The sequence below is a fragment of the Neoarius graeffei genome, chromosome 1, assembly GCF_027579695.1.
Source record: "Neoarius graeffei isolate fNeoGra1 chromosome 1, fNeoGra1.pri, whole genome shotgun sequence".
In the NCBI taxonomy this organism is placed as follows: domain Eukaryota; kingdom Metazoa; phylum Chordata; class Actinopteri; order Siluriformes; family Ariidae; genus Neoarius; species Neoarius graeffei.
This window is the reverse complement of record NC_083569.1, coordinates 63,019,293-63,041,546: the sequence shown is the minus strand read 5'-3', so window position 1 is coordinate 63,041,546 and position 22,254 is coordinate 63,019,293. Positions and strand designations below refer to the sequence as shown.

General features: G+C 47.8%; 1 long non-coding RNA gene across 1 annotated transcript; it reads right to left on the bottom strand.

Moving 5' to 3' along the window:
* Positions 1–4,046: 4,046 nt before the first annotated feature.
* Positions 4,047–21,851, bottom strand: LOC132888248 (uncharacterized). Its single transcript, XR_009654921.1, has 5 exons — positions 21,635–21,851; positions 21,248–21,315; positions 5,731–5,781; positions 5,407–5,586; positions 4,047–4,336 (listed from the first exon to the last, which is right to left on the bottom strand). It is a non-coding gene; the product is annotated as an uncharacterized LOC132888248 (long non-coding RNA).
* Between the last annotated feature and the right edge of the window lie 403 nt (positions 21,852–22,254).

Below are 22,254 nucleotides of genomic sequence, written 5' to 3'. Positions count from 1 at the left end.
TGAACATATTACATACAGTGCCTTGAAAAAGTATTCATACCCCTTGAACTTTTTCACATTTTTCCACCTTACAACCACAAACTTAAAAAGTTTTTTATTGAGATTTTATGTGATAGACCAACACAGAGTAGCACATAATTGTGAAGTGAAACGAAAATGATAAATGGTCTTCAAAATTTTAAACAAATAAAAATCTGAAAAATGTGGTGTGGATTAGTATTCAGCCCCCTGTACTCTGATGCCTCTAAATACAATCCAGTGCAATCAATTGCCTTCAGAAGTCATCTAATTAGTTAATAGAGTCCTACTGTGTGTAATTTACTCTCAGCATAAATACACTTGTTCTGTGAAGGCCTCAGTGGTTTGTTAGAGAACACTGAAGAACAAACAGCATCATGAAGACCAAAGAACTCACCAGACAGGTCAGGGATAAAGTTCTGGAGAAGTTTAAAGCAGGGTTAGGTTATAAAAAAATATCCCAAGCTCTGAACATCTCAAGAAGCACTGTTCAATCCATCATTCAAAAATGGAAAAAGTATGGCACAACTGCAAACCTACCAAGACATGGCCGTCCACCTAAACTGACAGAGCGAGCAAGGAGAGCACTGGTCAGAGAAGCAGCCAAGAGGCCCATGATCACTCTGGAGGAGCTGCAGAAATCCACAGCTCAGGTGGGAGAATCTGTGCACAGGACAACTATAAGTCGTACACTCCACAAATCTGGCCTTTTTGGAAGAGTGGCAAGAAGAAAGCCATTGTTGAAAGACAGGCATAAGAAGTCCCGTTTGCAGTTTGCCAGAAGCCATGTAGGGGACACAGCAAACATGTGGAAGAAGGTGCTTTGGTCAGATGAGACCAAAGTTGAACTTTTTGGCCTAAATGCAAAGCGCTATGTGTGGCGGAAAACTAACACTGCTCATCACCCTGCACACACCATCCCCACTGTGAAACATGGTGGTAGCAGCATCATGCTATGGGGATGCTTTTCTTCAGCAGGGACAGGGAAGCTGGTCAGAGTTGATGGGAAGATGGATGGAGCTAAATACAGGGCAATCCTGGAAGAAAACCTGTTGGAGGCTGCAAAAGACTTGAGACTGGGAAGGAGATTCACCTTCCAGCAAGACAATGACCCTAAACATACAGCCAGAGCTACAATGGAATGGTTTAGGTCAAAGAATATTCATGTGTTAGAATGGCCCAGTCAAAGTCCAGACCTAAATCCCATTGAGCATCTGTGGCAAGACTTGAAAATTGCTGTTCACAGATGCTGTCCATCCAATCTGGCTGAGCTTGAGCTATTTTGCAAAGAAGAATGGGCAAAAATTTCAGTGTCTAGATGTGCAAAGCTGGTAGAGATATACCACAAAAGGCTTGCAGCTGTAATTGCAGCAAAAGGTATTGACGCAGGGGGGCTGAATACTAATACTGAATACTGAATACTAATGCACACCACATTTTTCAGATTTTTATTTGTTTAAAATTTTGAAGACCATTTGTCATTTTCATTTCACTTCACAATTATGTGCTATTCTGTGTTGGTCTATCACATAAAATCTCAATAAAAAACTTTTAAGTTCGTGGTTGTAAGGTGGAAAAATGTGAATAAGTTCAAGGGGTATGAACACTTTTTCAAGGCACTGTAATAACAGAAGCAAGTACAGCTTACATGACATGTGCTTTAGGCACAAATGCTACCACAATGTCTAGTAGCCCTAAATAAGCAACTTTGAATAGGCATAACAACTCTACAAAATAAAGAACAGAGCATTAAACCAGAAGACAGTAAATGATTACTAGTTTTCCAGTAAATACTAATTCATCGTATCATACAACCTGCAAAGATGATTACGTGCTGAATCTCTGAGCTTAAAGTAATACATTAATGTTCTGAGTCATTACACACAACAGCATACTTGACCCTCATATCAGGAGGATGACAGTAGATCTAGTACAAAATGAGTAAACTTAAATGTTTGTTTAATTACATGAAGTACAGCAGTTGTATGCACTATAGTACTATCATCTCTTGCAGGCTCTCTAATGTATTTGGGGGGGGGGGGGGGGGGGGATACAACCCCAATTCCAAAAAAGTTGAGGCACTGTGTAAAACATGAATAAAAACTGAATGTGAAGATTTCCAAATCATGGAAACCCTATATTTCATTGAAAATAGTACAAAGACAACATATCAAACATTGAAACTGAGACACGTTTTTCACACACACACACATCACATTATCTCTAGCCGCTTTATCCTTCTACAGGGTCGCAGGCAAGCTGGAGCCTATCCCAGCTGACTACGGGCGAAAGGCGGGGTACACCCTGGACAAGTCGCCAGGTCATCACAGGGCTGACACATAGACACAGACAACCATTCACACTCACATTCACACCTACGGTCAATTTAGAGTCACCAGTTAACCTAACCTGCATGTCTTTGGACTGTGGGGGAAACCGGAGCACCCGGAGGAAACCCACGCGGACACGGGGAGAACATGCAAACTCCGCACAGAAAGGCCCTCGCCGGCCCCGGGGCTCGAACCCAGGACCTTCTTGCTGTGAGGCGACAGCGCTAACCACTACACCACCGTGCCGCCCAGACACGTTTTTTTTTTTAAATATATACTCATTTTGAATTTGATATCAGCAACACGTTTCAAAAATGTTGGGACAGGGGCGTGTTTACCACTGTATTGCATCACCTCTATTTTTATCAACACTAAACATTTGGGAACTGAGGAGACCTATTGCTGTAGTTTTGAAAGAGAGATGTCATCCCATTCTTGCCTGATATAAAATTTCAGTTGCTCAATCGTTCGGGGTCTCCTTTGTCGTATTTTCCACTTCATAATGCACCAAATGTTTTAAATAGGAGACAGGTCTGGACTGCAGGCAGGCCAGTTTAGCACCTGGACTCTTGTACTATGGAGCCATGCAGTTTTAACATGTGCAGAAAGCAGTTTGGCATTGTCTTGCTGAAAGAAAGAAGGCCTTCCCTGAAAAAGATTTTTTCTGGATGGCAGCATATTGCTCTGAAATATGTAGATATCATTCAGCATTAATGACGCCTTCCCAGATGTACAAGCTACCCATATCACATGCACTAATGCGCCCTCATACCATCACAGATGCTGGCTTTTGAACTGTGCACTGATAAGCCGGATGGTCCCTCTCCTCTTTAGCCTGGAGGACGTGGTGTCCATGATTTCTAAAAAGAATTTCTACTTTTGATTCATCAGACCTCGGGACAATTTTCCACTTTGCCTCAGACCATCTTAAAAGAGCTCAGGCCCAGAGAAGGTGGCAGTGTTTCTGTTTATATCTGGTTTTAACTTGCATTTGTGGATGCAGTAATGAACTATTTTCACAGTCGATGGTTTTCTGAAGTGTTCCTGACCCCATACAGTGATTTCCACTACAGACACGTGTCTGCTTTTAATGCATTGTCGCCTGAGGGCCTGAAGATCACAGCCATCCAATGTCAGTTTTCAGCCTTTGTTTCTTGCATACAGAGATTTCTCCAGATTCTCTGAATCTTTTAATGATATTATCAACCATAGATGATGTGATCCCCAAATTCTTTGCAATTTTACATTGAGGAACATTATTCTTAAATTGTTGCACTGTTTGCCCTCACAGTCTTTCATAAAACGTTGAACCCATCCCCATCTTTACTTCTGAGAGACTCCACCTCTCTGAGATGCTTTTTTTTTTATCCAGTCATGTTACTGACCTGTTGCCAATTAACCAAATTAGTTTTTTTAAGCATTACACATCTTTTTCAGTCTTTTGTTGCCCGTGTCCCAACTTTTGTGAAACGTGTTGCTGACATCAAATTCAAAATGAGCATAGATTTTTAAAAAAAAACAATAAAATTTCTCAGTTTCAACATTTGATATGTTATCTTTGTACTATTTTCAATTAAATATAGGGCTTCCATGATTTGCAAATTTTTGCATTCTGTTTTTATTTATGTTTTACACAGTGTCCCAACCTTTTTGGAATTGGGGTTGTACATACACATACTGCATGACCATTTCCATATAATTTATAACATCTGTAATGACAAAAGTAAAAATATCCTACTGGCGCATTATCCAAAGAACTTTCACTTCATGTTTTCAGGAAACTGTGCTTATGTGACAATGATTTTGAGCTGTTTCGTTACATAACTTCAGGAGACGGCTGCAACAGAGTCCGAGCAATATTATCAGAATGGCAGTGTATATAGCAGTTGTAATCCAGAAAGCAAACTTGTAGACAGTCCTCTCACAGTAGTCAGCAGAGAGAGAAGAGTCGTAGCTTGGTTCATATGCCATGTATACAAAAATGCTACCTGGAATAGGAAGGTGCATAAGCTTAAAATAGTCTGTTCAGAATTATAAACTCTTGAATTCTGTGAGCAAATATAAAATCCATATTCTTATCTACAGTCACTCTTTCTGTATACTTCTTTACCTTCAGTCATTTTTTTATACAGAGAAAATGTCTTGTGTCCACACTTCTGAATGCCAATATTGCTAGCTAGACTAAGTAACTTTATTTTTTATAGGTTTACACTTGCATATTTACAACACTGTGTTGAATTTGAGGCGATAATGTTCACTCTCTCCATCCATTATCCATAACTGCTTATCCTCACTGCAAAAAATGATATCTTAGCAAGTGAAAATATCTTGAAAATAGTTGAAACGATCTAGCATTTCTTATTAGAAGAAAACAAGACACCAATTTTGAGATTATTAAACCTAGTTCTAGATTTCAGCCAACTTATTCTAAGATGTCTTACCAAGTGTAATTATCTTACTGCACTGGCAGATTATTTCACTTGATTATAGTCTAAATGTTCTCAAATTTATTATGTTTTTCCTTATATTAGGATGGCTAGTTTTTGCAGTGCTGTACAAGGTCGCAGGCAAACTGGAGCCTATCCCAGCTGACTATGGGCGAGAAGCGGAGTACACCCTGGACAAGCCTCCAGGTCATCGTGACACAGAGACAAACAAACAAAACCATTCACACTCACATTCACACCTACGGTCAATTTAGAGTCACCAGTTAACCTAACCTGCATGTCTTTGGACTGTGGGGGAAACCAGAGCACCCGGAGGAAACCCATGCAGACACGGGGAGAACATGCAAACTCCACACAAAAAGACCCCCATCGGCCACTGGGCTCAAACCCAGGACCTTCTTGCTGTGAGGTGACAGCACTAACCATGACACCACCGTGCCGCCTTATGTTTCATTGTCTCATATGACCATATGCTTCCCAAAAATCCTTCCAGTGTGCTTTTTCTCTGATTTTCTTTGTTATTTAGCCATCATTTAGATTCTCATTTTAATCTTTTTCCCCACCTCACTTCATTCACCTCTCTGTAGCTCTGGGCTTACTTTCACTCTTACCTGTCAAGAGCCAGATCAGACAAACACCAAGGAGCAGTATTTGAAGAATCCGGCACAGCTGAACAAGTTGGCTGCACCAATCATAATAAAGGATGTGGATAATCAGACAGACTATTCCTCCTACTAGCAGGTAGACAGGAATCATGGGCTGCTTTGGGCAATCGTAAATGTGTTTTGCCCCTTTAAGAGAAAATATGACAAAAGTGAATAACCATTGAAAAGTAGAACATGTAATAACTGAATGAAAATGAGTTGTGTTCTGTCCAGATACAATTTATTATTTTACTGGAAAGAGGTTAATGAGCTCAGGTTCAAGTTCCTCACCTAGGCCAATGATAATAATTGGTAAGAGGCTCAGAAGAAGTTTTATTCTGCCTGGAAGATATAGAAGAGAGATTAGTTTGTTTGGGTTTTTTTAAAAGTTTGATTTATTTCCAAGGCACTTGTTCATTCTTAGTACAATTACACTTATAATGACTTTGCTACAACTGATGTATGAAATAACACCGACAGTAAAGGACTCGATATTAGTCACAGGCATTAGTCATCTGCACAGTGAGTGAAATTAAGGTTTGTCAATTTACAGACTTTTTTTTTTTAATTGCTTCAGCATACTCCTTTTATTAAAATTCATAACAGTTTCAAAAGATCCAGTTAAGGATTCCTTTTATAAAAGCTGTAGTATTTCAGTACTATATGACATGGTGCCGTTTCATTTCAGAGAACCATTCTTTGTCAGTTGTTTCACATGTTCTTATCAGCACATAATCATTACACCACTGAGCTCCCAGGAAAAACCCAAGAAAAAGGAAGATTATTCATTTAAAGCCTGCAAAAATTCCAGTTCAGTTAAAACTTTGATAATTAAAACCACAATGCTATAAATTGTGAGCCAGCTTGTCTCACCTTGCTGAATGGAAATTACCTTATTTGATGAACAGAAAATAGGTATGGGTTTGCTTTTTTTTATTACTAAATCAGCCAGAAGTTTGTGGGGGGAGAGACAGAATTAAATATAAATTATTCATTTTTCAAGACATCTTTAAAGAGAACCATCTTTTTAAAGCCTTGGTGCATTCAAAGTATATTCAGAAGTTTTATTTATTTATTTTTTTCACTGCCAAGAACTACTATAATTTATGTTTTAAAACTAGCATAACAGTTTTTCATAACAAATAAATCATTTTTGATGTCATTGTATGTCTTTACTGTATCTGAATATAACCTGAATTTTAAAAAAGTGTAAAATTTCTTAGTGATAAATTACAGTGGTGCTTGAAAGTTTGTGAACCCTTTAGAATTTTCTATATTTCTACATAAATATGACCTAAAACATCATCAGATTTTCACACAAGTCCTAAAAGTAGATAAAGAGAACCCAGTTAAACAAATAAGACAAAAATATTATACTTGGTCATTTATTTATTGAGGAAAATGATCCAATATTACATATCTTTGAGTGGCAAAAGTATGTGAACCTCTAGGTTTAGCAGTGAATTTGAAGGTGAAATTAGTGTCAGGTGTTTTCAATCAATGGGATGACAATCAGGTGTGAGTGGGCACCCTGTTTTATTTAAAGAACAGGGATCTATCAAAGTCTGATCTTCACAACACATGTTTGTGGAAGTGTATCATGGCATGAACAAAGGAGATTTCTGAGGACCTCAGAAAAAGGGTTGTTGATGCTCATCAGGCTGGAAAAGGTTACAAAACCATCTCTAAAGAGTTTGGACTCCACCAATCCACAGTCAGACAGATTGTGTACAAATGGAAGAAATTCAAGACCATTGTTACCCTCCCCAGGAGTGGTCAACCAACAGAGATCACTCCAAGAGCAAGGCGTGTAATAGTCGGCGAGGTCACAAAGGACCTCAGGGTAACTTCTAAGCAACTGAAGGCCTCTCTCACATTGGCTCATGTTAATGTTCATGAGTCCACCATTAGGAGAACACTGAACAACAATGGTGTGCATGGCAGGGTTGCGAGGAGAAAGCCACTGCTCTCCACAAAGAACATTGCTGCTCATCTGCAGTTTGCTAAAGATCATGTGGACAAGCCAGAAGGCTATTGGAAAAATGTTTTGTGGATGGATGGGACCAAAATAGAACTTTTTGGTTTAAATGAGAAGCGTTATGTTTGGAGAAAGGAAAACACTGCATTCCAGCATAAGAACCTTATCTCATCTGGGAACCATGGTGATGGTAGAGGACTCGAGCTCTAGAATGGACTTGGGCTTTGGACTTGACTCTAGTTCAAACTCAGGACATGATTTGGACTCAGGGTGGCGGAGGGACGACGACTACGACTTCATGGCCGGGCGGCGGAGGGACAACGACTACGACTTCATGGCTGGGCGGCGGAGGGACGACGACTACGACAACATGGCCGGGCGGTGGAGGGACGACGACTTCATGACCGGGCGGCGGCGGGACGACGACTACATGGCCGGGCGGCGGCGGGACGACGACTACATGGCCGGGCGGCGGCGGGACGACGACTACATGGCCGGGCGGCGGCGGGACGACGACTACATGGCCGGGCGGCGGCGGGACGACGACTACGACGATGACTTCATGGCTGGGCGGTGGCAGGACGACGACGTCTTCATGGCCGGGCGGTGGAGGGATGACGACAACTTCATGGCCGGGCGGTGGAGGGATGATGATGACGACGACGTCTTCATGGCCGACGGCGGAGGGACGACGTCTTCATGGATGGGCGGCGGGGGGGTACGACGACTACATGGCCGGGCGGCGGCGGGACGACGACTACATGGCCGGGCGGCGGCGGGACGACGACTACATGGCCGGGCGGCGGCGGGACGACGACTACATGGCCGGGCGGCGGCGGGACGACGACTACGACGATGACTTCATGGCTGGGCGGCGGCAGGACGACGACGTCTTCATGGCCGGGCGGTGGAGGGATGACGACAACTTCATGGCCGGGCGGTGGAGGGATGATGATGACGACGACGTCTTCATGGCCGACGGTGGAGGGACGACGTCTTCATGGCTGGGCGGCGGGGAGGAACGACAACTTCATGGCCGACGGCGGAGGGACGACATCTTCATGGCCGGGCGGCGGGGGGACGACGACGACGACGACTTCATGCCCGGGCGGCGGGGGGATGACGATGACGACTTCATGCCCGGGCGGCGGCGGGACGATGACTTCATGGCCGGGCGGCGGCGGGACGACGACTTCATGGCCGGGCGGCGGGGGGACGACGACGACTACATGGCCGGGCGGCGGGGGGACGACGACGACGACTACATGGCCGGGCGGCGGAGGGACGACGACAACATGGCCGGGCGGCGGCGGGACGACGAATTCATGGCCGGGCGGCGGCGGGAGGACAACTACGACGATGACTTCATGGCTGGGCGGCGGCAGGACGACAACGTCTTCATGGCCGGGCGGTGGAGGGACGACGACAATTTCATGGCCGGGCGGCGGAGGGACGATGACATCTTCATGGCCGACGGCGGAGGGACGACGTCTTCATGGATGGGCGGCGGGGGGGTACGACAACTTCATGGCCGGGTGGCGGAGGGACGACGACGACTTCATGGGTGACGGCGGAGGGACGACGACGACGACGTCTTCATGGCCGACGGCGGAGGGACGACATCTTCATGGCCGGGCGGCGGGGGGATGACGATGACGACTTCATGCCCGGGCGGCGGGGGGATGACGATGACGACTTCATGCCCGGGCGGCGGCGGGACGACGACTTCATGCCCGGGCGGCGGCGGGACGACGACTTCATGGCCGGGCGGCGGCGGGACGACGACTTCATGGCCGGGCGGCGGGGGGACGACGACGACTACATGGCCGGGCGGCGGAGGGACGACGACGACTACATGGCCGGGCGGCGGGGGGACGACGACGACTACATGGCCGGGCGGCGGGGGGACGACGACGACTACATGGCCGGGCGGCGGAGGGACGACGACGACTACATGGCCGGGCGGCGGAGGGACGACGTCTTCATGGATGGGCGGCGGGGGGGTACGACAACTTCATGGCCGGGTGGCGGAGGGACGACGACTTCATGGCCGGGCGGCGGCGGGAGGACAACTACGACGATGACTTCATGGCCGGGCGGCGGCAGGACGACAACGTCTTCATGGCCGGGCGGTGGAGGGACGACGACAATTTCATGGCCGGGCGGCGGAGGGACGATGACAACTTCATGGCCGACGGCGGAGGGACGATGACAACTTCATGGCCGACGGCGGAGGGACGACGTCTTCATGGATGGGCGGTGGGGGGGTACGACAACTTCATGGCCGGGCGGCGGAGGGACGACGACGACTTCATGGCCGACGGCGGAGGGACGACATCTTCATGCCCGGGCGGCGGGGGGACGACGACGACTTCATGCCCGGGCGGCGGGGGGACGACGACGACTTCATGCCCGGGCGGCGGGGGGACGACGACGTCTTCATGCCCGGGCGGCGGGGGGGACGACGACGTCTTCATGCCCGGGCGGCGGGGGGACGACGACGTCTTCATGCCCGGGCAGCGGGGGGACGACGACGACGACTTCATGCCCGGGCGGCGGGGGGACGACGACGACGACTTCATGCCCGGGCGGCGGGGGGACGACGACGACGACTTCATGCCCGGGCGGCGGGGGGACGACGACGACGACTTCATGCCCGGGCGGCGGGGGGACGACGACGACGACTTCATGCCCGGGCGGCGGGGGGACGACGACGACGACTTCATGCCCGGGCGGCGGGGGGACGACGACGACGACTTCATGCCCGGGCGGCGGGGGGACGACGACGACGACTTCATGCCCGGGCGGCGGGGGGACGACGACGACGACTTCATGCCCGGGCGGCGGGGGGACGACGACGACGACTTCATGCCCGGGCGGCGGGGGGGGGGACGACGACGACTTCATGCCCGGGCGGCGGGGGGACGACGACGACGACTTCATGCCCGGGCGGCGGGGGGACGACGACGACGACGACTTCATGCCCGGGCGGCGGGGGGACGACGACGACGACGACTTCATGCCCGGGCGGCGGGGGGACGACGACGACGACGACTTCATGCCCGGGCGGCGGGGGGACGACGACGACGACTTCATGCCCGGGCGGCGGGGGGACGACGACGACGACTTCATGCCCGGGCGGCGGGGGGACGACGACGACGACTTCATGCCCGGGCGGCGGGGGGACGACGACGACGACTTCATGCCCGGGCGGCGGGGGGACGACGACGACGACTTCATGCCCGGGCGGCGGGGGGACGACGACGTCGACTTCATGCCCGGGCGGCGGGGGGACGACGACGTCGACTTCATGCCCGGGCGGCGGGGGGACGACGACGACTTCATGCCCGGGCGGCGGGGGGACGACGACGACGACTTCATGCCCGGGCGGCGGGGGGACGACGACGACGACTTCATGCCCGGGCGGCGGGGGGACGACGACGACGACTTCATGCCCGGGCGGCGGGGGGACGACGACGACGACTTCATGCCCGGGCGGCGGGGGGACGACGACGACGACTTCATGCCCGGGCGGCGGGGGGACGACGACGACGACTTCATGCCCGGGCGGCGGGGGGACGACGACGACGTCTTCATGCCCGGGCGGCGGGGGGACGACGACGACGTCTTCATGCCCGGGCGGCGGGGGGACGACGACGACGTCTTCATGCCCGGGCGGCGGGGGGACGACGACGTCTTCATGCCCGGGCGGCGGGGGGACGACGACGTCTTCATGCCCGGGCGGCGGGGGGACGACGACGTCTTCATGCCCGGGCGGCGGGGGGACGACGACGTCTTCATGCCCGGGCGGCGGGGGGACGACGACGTCTTCATGCCCGGGCGGCGGGGGGGACGACGACGACGACTTCATGCCCGGGCGGCGGGGGGACGACGACGACGACTTCATGCCCGGGCGGCGGGGGGACGACGACGACGACTTCATGCCCGGGCGGCGGGGGGACGACGACGACGACTTCATGCCCGGGCGGCGGGGGGACGACGACGACGACTTCATGCCCGGGCGGCGGGGGGACGACGACGACGACTTCATGCCCGGGCGGCGGGGGGACGACGACGACGACTTCATGCCCGGGCGGCGGGGGGACGACGACGACGACTTCATGCCCGGGCGGCGGGGGGACGACGACGACGACTTCATGCCCGGGCGGCGGGGGGACGACGACGACGACTTCATGCCCGGGCGGCGGGGGGACGACGACGACGACTTCATGCCCGGGCGGCGGGGGGGACGACGACGACGACTTCATGCCCGGGCGGCGGGGGGACGACGACGACGACTTCATGCCCGGGCGGCGGGGGGACGACGACGACGACTTCATGCCCGGGCGGCGGGGGGACGACGACGACTTCATGCCCGGGCGGCGGGGGGACGACGACGTCTTCATGCCCGGGCGGCGGGGGGACGACGACGACGACTTCATGCCCGGGCGGCGGGGGGACGACGACGACGACTTCATGCCCGGGCGGCGGGGGGACGACGACGACGTCTTCATGCCCGGGCGGCGGGGGGACGACGACGTCTTCATGCCCGGGCGGCGGGGGGACGACGACGTCTTCATGCCCGGGCGGCGGGGGGACGACGACGACGACTTCATGCCCGGGCGGCGGGGGGACGACGACGATGACTTCATGCCCGGGCGGCGGGGGGACGACGACGTCTTCATGCCCGGGCGGCGGGGGGACGACGACGTCTTCATGCCCGGGCGGCGGGGCGGCGGGGGGACGACGACGACGACTTCATGCCCGGGCGGCAGGGGGACGACGACGACGACTTCATGCCCGGGCGGCGGGGGGACGACGACGACGTCTTCATGCCCGGGCGGCGGGGGGACGACGACGTCTTCATGCCCGGGCGGCGGGGGGACGACGACGTCTTCATGCCCGGGCGGCGGGGGGACGACGACGACGACTTCATGCCCGGGCGGCGGGGGGACGACGACGACGACTTCATGCCCGGGCGGCGGGGGGGACGACGACGACGACTTCATGCCCGGGCGGCGGGGGGACGACGACGTCTTCATGCCCGGGCGGCGGGGGGACGACGACGTCTTCATGCTCGGGCGGCGGGGGGACGACGACGTCTTCATGCCCGGGCGGCGGGGGGACGACGACGTCTTCATGCCCGGGCGGCGGGGGGACGACGACGTCTTCATGCCCGGGCGGCGGCAGAACAACATCTTCATAGCCGATTGAAGCAGAGGTTGCTCGGTCACCCTCTAACACAGGTTCTGGAACAGGCTCAGGTTCTGGCACCGGCCTTGACTAGCATAGGCACTGACTGGAGCTGACACATGCGTCGACTCTGGCATTGACACGGGCACTGGCTCTGGAGTAGACGCTGACACAGGCTCCACCACTGGCTCTGGCACTAGAGCTGACTCCAACACTGGCATGGTTTCTGGAGTAGACACTGGTACAGGCTCTGATGCTGGAGCTGACTCTGACACTGGTGCTGGTTCTGGAGTAGACACTGGTGCTGACTCCGACTCTGGCACAGACACTGGTGCTGGCTCTGGAACAGATGCTGGCTCTGGAACAGACGCTGGCGCTGGAACAGATGATGGTGCTGGAACAGGAGCTGGCTCTGGTTCAAGCATAGATTCTGATGCAGGCTCTGGTTCAGGCATTGATTCAGGTGCTGACTCTGATGCAGGCTGTGGAACTGGTTCCGATACTGGCTCTGGAACTGACTGTAGAACAGGCTGTGGGATTGGTTCTGGACTGACAGACTTTAGGAGGTGCTCTAGGGCAATGGCCTCCTCCGCTGCTGCATCAGCCTCAGGCGTGATAGCTCACTCCCAAAAATTTTTATGGGGGTTCTTCTCTAAGGATTCATAAATAAACCAGAGCATTACCTGAAAATCCTGTGAGCTCTGGAGGCATGGGTGCTCTAATCTCATGAGGCACTCAGCCCATTGGTGTACTCGTCCAGTCAGCCAGGAAAATCACAAATGTAACCCAGATGGGTTCTGGAGGCTTGGGTTCTTCAAGGTCCACATAAAAGATGCCACACTGGATGTTGAATCCACACAGGTGATACTCTCCATCGTAGGGTGTAGGAGTATAAACACCAGTATGCTGCCGGAAAAACGAGGCTAGAGGCTGAGATACAGGAACCCGGTAGCGGTGTGGAATAGCAAAATGAATCACTTCTGCTACAGCCATTGTTTGGCGAAGTGTTCTGTCAGGTATGAGGTAGGCAGATGCAAGTGCAGAAGTATCAGTTTAATAACAGTGAAGATATACACAATAGTGAAAATATATACACAGGCAAATAGTCCAAATCAGCAGGCAAAATCCAAAACTTGAAACAAGCAAAGGGTTCAGATGAGGCGCAAACTGGATATAAAAGGCAGAGAGAAAACGGGAACGAGGAACAGGCACAGGAATCAGGAAACCAGGAAATCAGAAATACAGGTAGAAAGGCTTGGTAATGCATACTGACATAGCATAATACTTCACAATGATCGTGCATCAGCACAATCATTAAATAGGTGCACATATAGCTCCTTCATTAAGTTCAGGTGCATGTTGTTAACGGCGCGCGTGCTGGAGTCCATTTGACGCACGCACAGCCTGGGGCGTGCCTTCAGGTGCATGTGCCACAGCGTGCAGGACTGACAGATATTGAAGGAGTTGAAAAGGAGTTCAGTATTACGCTAGCTGAATGGAACCTATCAAGAAAAAAAAACAGCCAATATTATACATACACATTCCTTTCGTGTGTTCAGCATGCCTTTCCCTTTCAAAATCTTCTGTATTTAACAAAGCGAACCTGGCAGCCATATTTGTTTACAAATTGTCATAGTAGCTCACTAGCATAGAAGTTTTACATCTCCGACGTGTTTCTTCCAGTTTTTTTATGTCCGTTGGTATGTTTTTTCTCTTCTAAATATGCCTGAAGAATATCTAATGAAGTTTTGGTAGACTTTCGGGTGTTTACTGCATCTTTCTCTTTCTTAGCGAACAAAGAAATGCTTCTGCACATGCACAGCAGAAAACTTTCATTGGATATTTACATCAGCTCCAACATGTGACCTGTTGTCTTGACAACCATGCAATATTGTAAACCATATTCATCACTCATTTTCTATTGGATAGAGTGACATAATACAGTTAGGGCCATATATATTTGGACACTGACACAAATTTTGTTTTTTTTTACCTGTTTACTGAAACATATTCAAGTCATAGTTATATAATGGACATGGACATAAAGTCCAGACTTTCAGCTTTCATTTGAGGGTATCCACATTAAAATTGGATGAAGGGTTTAGGAGTTTCAGCTCCCTAACATGTACCACCCTGTTTTTAAAGGGACCAAAAGTAATTGGACAATTGACTCAAAGGCTATTTCATGGGCAGGTGTGGGAAATTCCTTCATTATGTCATTCTCAATTAAGCAGATAAAAGGCCTGGAGTTGATTTGAGGTGTGGTGCTTGCATTTGGAAGATTTTCCTGTGAAGAAAACATGCGGTCAAAGGAGCTCTCCATGCAGGTGAAACAAGCCATCCTTAAGCTGCGAAAACAGAAAAAAAAAACATCTGAGAAATTGCTACAATATTAGGAGTGGCAAAATCTAGTTTGGTACATCCTGAGAAAGAAAGAAAGCACTGGTGAACTCATCAATGCAAAAAGACCTGGACACTTACAGAAGACATTAGTGGATGATCGCAGAATAATTTCCATGGTGAAGAGAAACCCCTTCACAACAGCCAACCAAGTGAACAACACTCTCCAGGAGGTAGGCGTATCAATATCCAAATCTACCATAAAGAGAAGACTGCATGAAAGTAAATACAGAGGGTTCACTGCATGGTGCAAGCCACTCATAAGCCTCAAGAATAAAAAGGCTAGATTGGACTTTGCTAAAAAACATCTAAAAAAGCCAGCACAGTTCTGGAAGAACATTCTTTGGACAGGTGAAACCAAGATCAACCTCTACCAGAATGATGGAAAGAAAAAAGTATGGCGAAGGTGTGGTACAGCTCATTATCCAAAGCATACCACATCATCTGTAAAACACGGCGAAGGCAGTGTGATGGCTTGGGCATGCATGGCTGCCAGTGGCACTGGGTCACTAGTGTTTACTGATGATGTGACACAGGACAGAAGCAGCCGGATGAATTCTGAGGTATTCAGAGACATACTGTGTGCTCAAATCCAGCCAAACTGATTGGTCGGCGTTTCATAATACAGATGAACAATGACCCAAAACATAAAAGCCAAAGCAACCCAGGAGTTTATTAAAGCAAAGAAGTGGAATATTTTTGAATGGCCAAGTCAGTCACCTGATCTCAACCCAATTGAGCATGCATTTCACTTGTTAAAGACTAAACTTCAGACAGAAAGGCCCACAAACAAACAGCAACTGAAAACCGCTGCAGTAAAGGCCTGGCAGAGCATTAAAAAGGAGGAAACACAGCGTCTGGTGATGTCCATGAGTTCAAGACTTCAGGCAGTCATTGCCAACAAAGGGTTTTCAACCAAGTATTAGAAATGAACATTTTATTTACAATTATTTAATTTGTCCAATTACTTTTGAGCCCCTGAAATGAAGGGATTGTGTTTAAAAAATGCTTTAGTTCCTCACATTTTTATGCAATCATTTTGTTCAACCCACTGAATTAAAGCTGAAAGTCTGAAATTCAACTGCATCTGAATTGTTTTGTTCACAATTCATTGTGGTAATGTACAGAACCAAAATTAGAAAAATGTTGTCTCTGTCCAAATATTTATGGACCTAACTGTACATGTAGGATAAGCAATATGATAACACTGCATGCTATCAAACCAAATGGATGAAACCTGCTAGAAGGGAATAGAATACATGTTTTTATTCCATGGAAAAGTGTCCTGTATGTACAACCCCTGGCAAAAAATATGGAATCACTACTCCTGGAGGATGTTCATTCAGCTGTTTTACTTTGTAGCACAAAAAACAATCACAGACATGACACAAAATTATTTAACAGCTGAACATTCTGGCTTTGTAAAATATACCTCAAAAAATTTAAATTAATTTTTTGTAATTAATGGCACATTTTTTTCAAGATCAAGTAGAAGAAAAAATTATGGAATCACTCAATGATGAGGAAAAAATTATGGAATCAAGCTATAACTTGCATTTCTAAAACAAATATCCGCACAAGCCTAAATGTGCAAATTAGTCTGCAGTTAAAAGAGACTGCTTGTAGACCTGAATGAGCTGTTGCACCTGGCTGATTGACAGAAAACATGGCCCCAACAAGAGAGCTGTCAGTTGAAACAATGGAAAGGATTATAAAACTCCTTAAAGAAGGTAATTCAACACGGAGGCCAAGTTTACATTAGACCGTATCTGTCTCGTTTTCTTTGCGGATGCACTGTCCGTTTACATTAAAACGCCGGGAAACGGGAATCCGCCAGGGTCCACGTATTCAATCCAGATCGTGTCTGGTCCGGTGCTGTGTAAACATTGAGAATACTCGGATACGCTGTGCTGAGCTCTAGCTGACGTCGTCATTGGACAACGTCACTGTGACATCCACCTTCCTGATTTGCTGGCGTTGGGATCACACACACAGCGGCTCAGTCCCGAATCACTGCTCGTGCGCTTCACTCGCGCGCTCTGTGAGCTGCGCAGGGCCGGAGTGCACACCCTCCAGAGGGCACTCGCTGTTCAGGGCGGAGTGATTTGGAGCGCAGGAGGAAGTGCTGAGCTGCACTGAGGTTTATTTACACATTTCAACCTCCTTCAGGCGCTTAAACTCAGTGAGAACATGAACATCACAGCCAGGTGTGTTTATCTGCTGGAGAAGGTGTTCGCTTGCCATCCTTCCACTTGCAAGTGGTGAGTGACTTGCGCATGCCCGATATGCACTGGGATCATGTGACGTGCCATCTAATTAGTCATGTGATTAGCGTATCCGTGTATTGGCGTTGCTGTGTGCACGCGAATCATGTATTGGCGTTGCTGTGTGTACGCGAATCGTTTTAAAAACGTTAATCTGATGATCCGCTGATTCGAAATAATGTAAACAGGGCCGGAGTGTGGTAAAAGATGTTGGTTGTTTCCAGTCAGCTGTGTCTAAAATTTGGACCAAGTACAAACAAAATGGGAAGGTTGTAAAAGGGAAACATACAGGTAGATCAAAGCGTCAGGACAGGAAACTCAAAGCAAGATGCCTTGAAAATAGACAATGCACAAGAAAAGAAATGAAAAACAAATGGGCAGAAACAGGAGTCAATGTTTGTGACCAAAATGTAAGAAATCGGCAGAAGGAAATGGGATTTACATACAGAAAAGCCAAACGTTAACCATCATTAACTCCTAAACAGAAGAAAACAAGGTTACAGAGGGGTTAAAGAGGAGGAGTCGTGGACTGTGGGTGATTGGATGAAAGTTATCTTCAGTGATGAATTATGAATCTGCATTGGCCAAGGAGATGATGCTGGAACTTTTGTTTGGTGCTGTTCCAATGAAACATAAAGATGACTGCCTGAATAAAGCAAGCAAATTTCCACAGTCATTGATGATATGGGGTTGGATGTCAGGTAAAGGACCTGGGCAGATGGCAGTCATTACCACTACAGTAAATGCACAGGTGTACATTGAAATTTTGGACACTTTTCTCATTCCATCAATCAAAAGTACTTTTGGTGGTGATGAAGTCATTTTTCAGGATGATAATGCATCTTGCTACAGAGCAAAGAGCATTAAAACTTTTCTTCAGGAAAGGCAGATCAACTCAATGGCATGGCCAGCAAAGAAGTCTGGATCTCAATCCAATTGAAAATATATGGTGGAAATTGGAAAAAAAAAGTCCATGACAAGGCTCCATCCTGCAAAGCTGATCTGTCAACTGCTATACAAGAAAGTTGGAACCTGACAAAGAATATTCTTTTTCATTAGTGAAGTACACGCCTCAAAGAATTCAAACTGTCATAAAAGCCAGGGGAGGTGCAGCAAAGTACTAATTGTGATTATTTTTTTATTTATGATTCCATAATTTTTTCCTCATCATTGAGTGATTCCATAATTTTTTCTTCTACTTGATCTTGAAAAAAAAATGTGCCATTAATTACAAAAATGTAATTTAAATTTGAGGTATATTTTACAAAGCCAGAATGTTCAGCTGTTAAATTAAATAATTTTGTGTCATATCTGTGATTTTTTTTTTTTGTGCTACAAAGTAAAACAGCTGAATTAACATCCTCCAGGAGTAGTGATTCCATATCTTTTGCCAGGGGTTGTATAATTAGCAATATGGTCTGCCTTGCCAGTAAACATTTTCAAACAGTACTGTACATTTCATAATAACTATTTAAATTTTAGCTCTGCTTTCAATATAATAGTCCCACATGAACTAGTAAATAAATTCACCAATCTGAGATTAACCACTACACTCTGCTCATGGATTTTAGACTTCCTCACCAACAGACCACAAATCATCATGGTGGGCTACCGCACATCATCCATTCTTGCCCCAAACATAGGAGTACCACAGGGTTGTGTCCTTAGCCCAGCCCTTTTCACTCTATTCATGTACACCTGCACACCCATCTACTCCTAACACTATCATGAAATTTGCTAAGGACACAACTATAGTGGGACTGATATCAGAAAATGATGAGAAGCCCTACAGAGAGGAGGTTCAACACATGGTCCAGTGGTGTTAGGACAGTAACCTGGTACTGAACACAACCAAAACAAAGGAAGTCATTGTGAACTTCTGGAGAACCAGGAAAACACCTTCCCCCCCATAAATGGTGAAGAGGTGGAGAGAGTCAGTGACATCAAATTCTTGGGATGCCACATCACAAAGGATCTGACATGGACCCTTAACACCCCACACCTAGTGAAAGAAAGCTCAGCAGAGGCTTTTCTTCTTGAGAAAACTTAAAGCCAAACTTCCTTCTCAGCTCTTAAACTTCTACAGGAGGACAATAGAGAGCTTGCTTTGTTACTGCATCACAGTTTGGTACACCAGCTGTACTGCAGAGAACCAGAGAGATTTGGAACAGACAGTTAAGACTGCACAGAGAATTGTGGGGACTAAGCTACTAAATCTGAACATAGTTTATGCCAACATCATGATGATGATGCCCTTTATTGTCATTAGTCACATGTACCAGCGAAATTAACAGTCAACCTGTCCGTACATGTACAACATACAATTGACATAGGGTAGACAGGACAGGAAGACAGGGATAAAGATAAAAAGGAAACACAACATGAGGTGAGATAATGAAAAAAGAACCCCCCCACTATGCTCTTGTCAGGAGTACAGTGTGGGAACATTTAAAAAACCTTTGCATAAGCACACAACACCACAAGTACACTTTAAACACGGGACTTGAGGGGGGGAATCAGGGGTAAGGGGGGGAGGGGGAGGAGGTAATCCAGCGCAAGCAAGCAGCCGTCCGCTCCTGCAGCCATGAAGGCGCTGGTCACGCACCCTCTTGTCACACTGGGGGTTAAAATGGCGACCGCGGAGAGTTAGAGAGGAATGCAAGTGTCTCCCGGCAGTGACCTTCAGGGGGAAATGTTTCCTCAGCAGTGGCCTGAACCAAGGCCGGTGCTGTCTCAGGGCGCCGAATGTCAATAAGATATGAATTGTTTGGTCTTTCCAGACACAGTCTTTGCATGTCCACACCGCTTGTCCATATTTGTCCATTCCATCCATTCTATTCAAATTGATCTCCGAAAAACGTATTCCTTGCAAAGCTGAAAGCTGCTCCGAGATAACAACCATTTTGTGGTTAAAGTTCTGAATGTCCACAGTCCGAGTGCCAACAGCTTTGCCCACCACTCCAATCATATCGGGCAGCTTTGTGGGGCTTTGAACAGTTGTCACCGTTGTCTGATTTCCTCGATATACCAGGGCAATGACTAATCCAATCAGCAAAAGTCCTGTAATCATGGTTCCGAATAGGTAGATATCTTCAGTGTCCTCCACAGGAAGAATCGCCAGGCACACGACCCGCCACCGCTCCCACGCGTCCATCGTGTAACTAGCTGCAAACATTCCGGCAGGACAGACGGGTTCCCCCCGAACCCAAAACTGTGTCAATTTTGTTAGGAGACCAGTTTATCGATTCCATGCTTTTTTAGTTTAGAAAGTAATGCAGGAAGAGTCTCTTCAAAAAGTACAGCAGACGAGACAAGACACAGAAGCACAAGCAGGGAAAAAAAGGAGGGAGAGGGAGAGCAGAAAATGCAACCGCCTTCCGTGGAAGCACGGAGAAAAAAATAAACATTATCAATGACTCAACACACCCAGGTCATAAACTGTTTGCCCCCCTTCCATCAGGCAAAAGATACCATCAGAACACGCACAAGTAGACTAAGGAACAGCTTCTTCCCCAGAGCTGTAGCCTTCATTCCACCCACCCCACATCATGTTGCCAATGCACTGAACACTTTATATTCAGGACTGTAAACACAATTATTACAATCAGTGCAATATCTGCTTACACTGCACTTTATTTTACTGACTTGATCACTTTACACATGGGAACGTAAATACACCTAGTACAATTCTGCAATATCTGCCTACACTACAATTCCCCCACTTACATTATCTTGTAAGTTATTTATTTTATTTTTCGTTTTTACTGCTGCTGTTTTATGAGTGCTACCAAACTAAATTTCCTTATATAACTACAGTGACAATAGTCTTATCTACGGTATCTTAAAATACCAGCTTCTTTGATGCACAGAAATATGCTTTCACTACAACGTTTAGTTCAAAACTATATTAGCAACTGTTTAAGTTAAAAGGTATTTCTGTAAACATTAAAATTGTTCAAGATTCAGCATATACCTGTGAAGACATATTGACAGACAGATATTGCAGAGCCAAAATTCATGTTGATCAGAAGTCCAATTTCTCTACACAAAAACGGGAGGAAAAAAAAATCCAGTTAGACTATATTCATTAGCCAACAACCTTATGAAGGAATAGTTCAAGTTAAACAAGTTCAATCTTAACCATCATGAGCAGTTTAAATTGAAATGATGAATCCCAGTTCCTAAAAATAAAGTTCCCTGACCTATGAGAAAAGAAAGTTAGCATTGGTCGTGAATATTTATAGTCATAAACCAGTCAGGTAACTAAATATATCCAACAAAAGCACACCCAAGCTGGTATAATTATTGATGTTACTCATGAGCTCTTTTCAGCCAACTGTCAGAAAAGCAGGTGACTTACAGATGCAAAAATCACAGAGGAGAGTCCGTAGGAAACTAGTAAACAAATCCAAATTGTAATCCAAAGTGTAGTCAGGGGAAGCAAGGGTCAAGTGAGGCACGGTCAGAATGTCAGAGGCATTCTGAGATCAAAAATCAAAGTCAGGAAAGGTGGACGCAAAGTTGTAAACTGAGAAAAGCAGCACAGCCTGTCAACAGCTTGTCACAGTCAGGTATGTACACACTGAGCAATACTTCACAATGAGCAGGTGTTGTAAGAAGAGTTCCTTAAATATTTTTGGTCGTGATAGAGAGAAATGTGAACCAGGTGTGGCACTAATTAGAATTCAGGAGGAGGGCAGTGTGGAGCTTGCTGGGAGTTGTCGTCCCCAGCGGCCATGTTTGGAGGTTGCCATGAAGTCGGAGCTTCTTTATTCATGACACAAACAGTAGAGCAAATTTTACAGTTTACATACACCTAGGCAAAAAAAAAAAATCAATCTTATTTGTTCACAACTCCACACATTTCTCTGCGTTTCTTTTGGCAAGTTTATTAGGGCATCTATTTGGTTACATCAGAGGTCATTTTAAAACAATCAATTAGAGAAGGATTTTCTTTCAGCTTTAATTCATCATATCAGA